The sequence below is a fragment of the Oxyura jamaicensis genome, chromosome 2 (genome assembly GCF_011077185.1).
Source record: "Oxyura jamaicensis isolate SHBP4307 breed ruddy duck chromosome 2, BPBGC_Ojam_1.0, whole genome shotgun sequence".
In the NCBI taxonomy this organism is placed as follows: domain Eukaryota; kingdom Metazoa; phylum Chordata; class Aves; order Anseriformes; family Anatidae; genus Oxyura; species Oxyura jamaicensis.
The window spans coordinates 149,592,830-149,599,088 of NC_048894.1; positions in this window are offsets into that span (position 1 = coordinate 149,592,830).

A 6,259-nucleotide genomic window follows, 5' to 3' on the forward strand; every position below is an offset into this window, starting at 1 on the left:
TCAGCAGGCACCCAGTCAATGGCAATTGGTACCTCTGTGGAGAAGAACAATTTGGCTGTGCAGCTGGAATATGGCTGTGCTGACTACTGCTGTGCTGTGTGTTGGATATATAGAGATGTATATGCTGGATAGCTGCAGATGTCCTGAATGTTATTGTTCATTGTTACTTTCATTTAAGTCTTCCTGACACGTGTATAGAATGGAGATGGTATAACAACCCCTGCCCAAGATGAAGTGAAACACGGGGAATTCTGGGGGTTGCCAGAAAGAAAACAGGTTAGAAAAGTCTGTTCTTCTTGTCCCCCTTCTCATTTCAATTCCTATCTCATTCAAAGCCTGATGATTTCACATTAAAACCACATATGTCCAAACTGATATGGCAAACCTCTCTAGGTTAGTTTGGGTGCTACAGCTGGCCTGAAAAATCCAGAAATGCTATGTGACCTTCTGGAAAACTGATGTGATCACTGAGAGAAATCAGATGATTTCCACGCGCTTTAATTTGCACACTAAACTTTTTTTGCTCGGCTATAAATACAGCAGCATTATATTTTTAGATATATCTGTCTTCCTTGTTCCAGGCAGGGAGCATTGAGCTTGAGAAGAGCATCTGATGTTTATTTGTTAGAGGCCCACGTGAGTTAAGAGCGTCTTTTAAAAAATGATGTACTGTAGAGGACAAAAGCAGCTGACCTTTTTGCACATTAGCATTCAGTGCTGGTGAAAAAGTGAATGTTATTTAAGGGTGTTACAGGAAAACAAGAAAGAGGGAAAGTATTTCCAAGCTACCTAAACAATGATTACAGAGTAAATGGATCTCTCAGAAAATACTGGAAATGTTTCCGATGCTACTGGCTTTCAAGCAGTATGACAGATTTTCTAATGAATTAGACTGTGATAGTCAGCAGATGCGATTGTTTTCCAAAACCATTTTTAAGACAACCTTATTGAAATTCTGATTTTTTTTTTTTCAAGCTCCCTGCTTCCAACAGGAACTTGTGTTATTCTCTCTTTCTCTCTTTCTTCCCCATAAGCATCCTAGACCTTTGGTCTTGATTTTCTTAAAACTGAGTTGAGACTCAACAGTGTCTTGTTTTCATCTTGTGTCAGATACCCAGGTTGGGGGCTGTGTTTGCACATGTACAGGTTTTGCGTATGGTCTTGCGTCCTTTCTATTTCTGTACCTGTGGCTCCTTGTAGCTTCCATAAGGTTGCTCGTGGGACCAGGTTTCTTACTGAAAGCAAAGGAAGAATTTGCATTGAACTCTAACAAGGGTTCAGGTAATGTCAAGTGTGGGATGTTTCATCTGCTACATTTTTTTTAAGACTGTGCATACAAGTGTTTCAGTGCCAAACAACTAAATGTAATGCAGCCAAGTGCTGTCACAGAGGTCTAGAAAGGTATCTGTTACAATCTGACTGCTCTGGAAAAGGATCTTCAACTTTAACAGTCTCTAATGTGCTTTGGCATCCATGGTGATGAGCACCAAGTTCCTGGAGTCTTGATTCCAGCCAGGATCATGATCATGAAGGAAAGTCAAGAGTAAAGGTCAAGGTAGGAGGAAAATTCCCAAGGGTGTCTGAGATGTAAAATCTCAGTAGCCATTTTATGCTGTTTGGCTTGGGAGGAAGGGTCTCACTTAAGCTCTTTGGTGCTGCTGTAAAACTTTGGGTTCATTTAATCTGATGGATCCTCAACCCATCTCTCCATGACTGAGATTTGCATCAGCGCAGTTGAGCCTGATCTGAACAAGGAGTCTTTAGACATCTGGAAGGAGTTAGGTTTCCATCAATATTGGAAGAAATGTGATGCAGGCCCCACTGTTTGCTGTCCTTCTGGTTGGGATAGACACTGCAGGACTTAGCATGACAGACTTCAGGTCACAGACTAAAAGTAACCGAGATTAGAAATAAATGTTAATTTTGTGCTGGACCATTAAAATCATTTAGATTATCCAGCCCTAGGTGCTTTCAGCACAAGGTAATAAAATACTGAGTCCATGTACATAACTTGCAGAAGTGCACCAACAAGCAATGTCCATGCCTCTGTACACAAGATCCCTGTATCTCCTTTTGGTGGCATTGTGAAGAAGATACCTACACAAAAGCAGCTTCTGGCAGGCTTGCAGTAGGCAGGCAGGATTTATCCCCAAAAAAAGACTACTGCTTGCTTTGGGAGTCAAAATTAGTAACTTGGTCAGCTGTGCATGCTTCATCTTCTTCATCTCTTGGGCCAATAGTTTAATCCTCTCTGCAGGTGCAAGAAGATATTGCTGTGTCATTTATGCTTGTTTCAGGTTTCAAATACTTTTTTTCTTCTTCCAAACAGTAAAAAGTAAGCTTCTACTATAGAAAACAAAAATCCTAGGTTTTCTAGTTAATTAAATCCAATATGACAGATTCATGATTCCTCTGCAAGTTCTCATACCCTGAATCTTAACCCATCAAAGAGGAGACAAGACAGGTTGCAAATAAAGATGCCTCTGCAGAAAGCATTTTTTCACATAGGTGAAGAATAGCCATAGTGGAGGCTGCTATGAAGGACACTATGGAGATAACTTACTCTAGTCCACTGCAGCTTAAACCTCAAACTTCTGAGGAAGCAAGGTTGTCATATTTCAGAACAGTTATTTGGACACAGCAAATACACCACTGACAACCCCCTGAGCTGTTCCTGCTGATGTTTCCCCAGAGTCACAATAACTGCAGGGTACCCATAACAGGTGTTAAAAAACTTTTTCTGGTTTTCCTAAAGAACCTGCTACTCTTCCTCAAAATACTGTTCAAAGCTTTTAGATATATTATGAAAGGCTTAAAGATAATCTGTGGGATAATGTGCATAAAAACACCCAGCGGAAGGGAATCATGGTGCATCACAGCTCAGAAAATCATACACCTATTTTTTTTTTTTTTTTTTAAGTAGAACTCGAAGGGTTGAGGAATACTAAACTGTTTCCCCTCCATTTAGCTTCTTTTGAAAATGTCTTCCCAAAATAACCCATGTGAAAGCCTCCTGTTATACCCCTAGGCAGGATGCTATGTCTTTAAGAAGGCTGCCCTGCCCTGAAACTATCCCAGGTATGAAATAGCTGGGTGGACTTGGAACACTTCTAAAAGGCTTGAAGTACACTGGAAAACTATGTTCCTTTCTCCTGAGGCACCAGAAAAGAGAGAAGTGTGATTAGTATGTGCAGTGAGGTGATATACTATTAATAATTCAAAGCAGCAGAGTCTTTTATTCTGCTTTGCCATTGTTACTTTCCAGTACAAATCTTTCGCCTCTGTCATTTGGTGGGAACTGCTAATCCAAGTGAAATATTAGGATTTAGCTTGTTCTGATCTCAGTGACAGAATTAGGTAATGGTGCAGGTCGAGGGGAGGGGGGATGGGGGAAGGGAGAAATTCTCCTTGTCAGTCTTTGTGAAAAGTATGAGAAATGCATCACGAATTGCAGGTTGCAAATAGGTAATTGAGTTATTTGGAAGATACTTTCTGAGTATTTAACATGCCTCCCTTTCTTCCCTCCACAGATCCTCTGTTAGAGCTTTTATTTCCATTCTTCTTTTACTTCATCCCATGCTTTCTATTCAGCTGAAGCATTTCTGGCTGTGTAACAAAAACCTCCAGACATCTTGTCAGGCTGGGTCTCTTACTTACGTCGTATCATATGCTTATATAAAAATGTCAGGGAGACATTGTGACAAAAAACTAGACTTATATGGAACACTTAATCCGTTTAACTCAAGGTCATAATTTCAGTTATATGGGAAAGTAGTAGCACCCTCATTGTAGCCAAGGTCACACCACTGAATTAACACAAAGATTTCCTGAGATCTCATCAAATGCTCTATGAAAAGACTCATTCTGTTAAGAAACAAATGCTCTTCCTCAGGGTCTCTAATAGCCTTTTCTAGAACAAATGCAATGTATGCATTGCTCTGAGCACCAGGTCAAGTAAGGAGAAAGAGCAGAGAGGTGGTGGGGTGGAAACGGTGGAATGCAGCTGGGGAGCAATTCAATTTCTTTCCTGATGCTTGACTACAGAGTTTTTGCTAAAATCAATGAAGCAGCTATATGAATGGTAGGGAAGCTGAACAGTTTGGTACAGTGTCTGCCTGTGAGCTGAACCACTGGTTTGTAACACCTCTCGTGCTTCCACAAAGAGAGACATATGAAAGATCATGGTTTTCTGGGCTCTGTATCAATGCATGAAATGGGATAGGTTTGCCTTCCCCATCATCAGACAGTACCTGCAAGAGCTGTAAGACATTCCCAGGACAGAAGATTTTTCTTTTTTTCTGTTTTGCTTGTTTAGCTCAGTGGTGAAGAGATAATGCCAAATTCATGGTATTAAAAAATAAAAGTCTTGAACTATCCAGTCTGCCTTTCAGGGCTTCACACATTGAAGAAAGCCTTATTCTTCTTCTATGAGTGGACCCAGGCACTTGTATTTGAAAGAAAGCATAATTTCTAGAAAGATCTCCATCATTTTAACTCTAGAGGAGATAATAGATTCACTGGTTTACATGGTAGTTTGTTCCAGTGTTTAATTATGTTTGCTGTCAAAAGCATGTGCCTTATTTCCAGTTTGACCTTGTTTAACTTCCCATCATCATTTTTGTTTTGCTTTTCTTCACCAGCTTGAAGAGCTCTGCAGAAAATACTATTTTTAGCCCATGAAAGTATTCATATATTGGAATTAAATCAATTAACTCCAGCAAAGGCTTTATTTCAATAAGCCACACTGCTTGACTCAGTTCTGCCACAGACCTCAAGCAGAATTCATTATTAACTCATTTTCATCATCTCTGACAGTCTCAGGGATCACAAGAAGGAGCATCTAAGGCTATTACAGAACTATGAACCAGGGCTGAAAGATCTTGAAATATAAAATGCACTTACACAGAAAACAGGTGCCTAAAACTGAAAATATGGTCCTGAGCAAAAATGATGATGGTTGTTGTCCAGATGTAATGGCTCTCACCTCAGAGGAGGAACACCTGTTGGATTCCAGTCTCTGCTCCAAAGTCAGATTTTCATAGAATCATAGAATATCCCGAGTTGGAAGGGACCCATAAGGATCATCAAGTCCAACTCCTTGCACTGCACAGGTCTACCCAAAAGTTTAGACCATGTGACTAAGTGCACAGTCCAATCTCTTCTTAAATTCAGACAGGCTTGATGAAGTGACTGCTTCACTGGGGAGCCTATTCCAGTGCGCAACCACCCTCTTGGTGAAGAACCTCCTCCTGACATCGAGCCTTAACTTCCCCTGCCTCAGCTTAACCCCATTCCCGTGGGTCCTATCACTGGTGTTTATGGAGAAAAGTTGTAGACCATGATGAGGTCCCCCCTCAGCCTCCTCTTCTCCAGGCTGAACAGGCCCAGTGACCTCAGCCACTCCTCAGGTCTTCCCCTCTAAGCCCTTCACCATCTTCGTTGCCCTCCTCTGGACACTCCCCAACAGTTTAATGTCCTTGTTGTACTGTGGTGCCCAGAACTGCACACAGTACTCAAGGTGAGGCCACACCAGTGCAGAGTAGAGCGGGACAATCACTTCCCTCAAATTTTATTTATTTATTTATTTACTTGCTTATTTTAATTGGAAATTACACTTGGAACATGAAGCAAAACCAATTTCCTCTTGACTGTTTAGATACCAAGACTTAATGCTTTATGATATCCACAAGACATATTCCAGCATGGATATAAAAAGGGGGAGAATAGGTTGGAGCTGTAAAGATAATCTGTGGCCTCTTAATTGAAGCATACAGATTAGGATCTGGCTAAGTGTCTGACAGGGGAAGTTCACATTGCAGCTGTTGCCATGTTTATTTATTTATTTATTTATGTTTTATTTTGTCAAAGAAAGCAGGACATGTTTGTTAGGTGATGTTCCAAAAGAGAGAATACAAAGGCATGTTTTACTACACCCAGCCAAGTCTGGCTGAGGTCAGTATGCTTTACGTGGGAATAGAGATTAAATATGGAGGCAGCAACAAATGTGAATGTAAAGCCTGTGAAACTGTATGCTAGGGGCAGAAGGTGATTGTGGGGATCAGTGTTCACCATGAGTTTAAAGCTGCAAGTAAAATATTCACTTCGAGCTGTTCGAACTTGTCTCATGGAGAATTTTTCTTTTCTTTTCTTTTCTTTTCTTTTCTTTTCTTTTCTTTTCTTTTCTTTTCTTTTCTTTTCTTTTCTTTTCTTTTCTTTTCTTTTCTTTTCTTTCCTTTCCTTTCCTTTCCTTTCCTTTCCT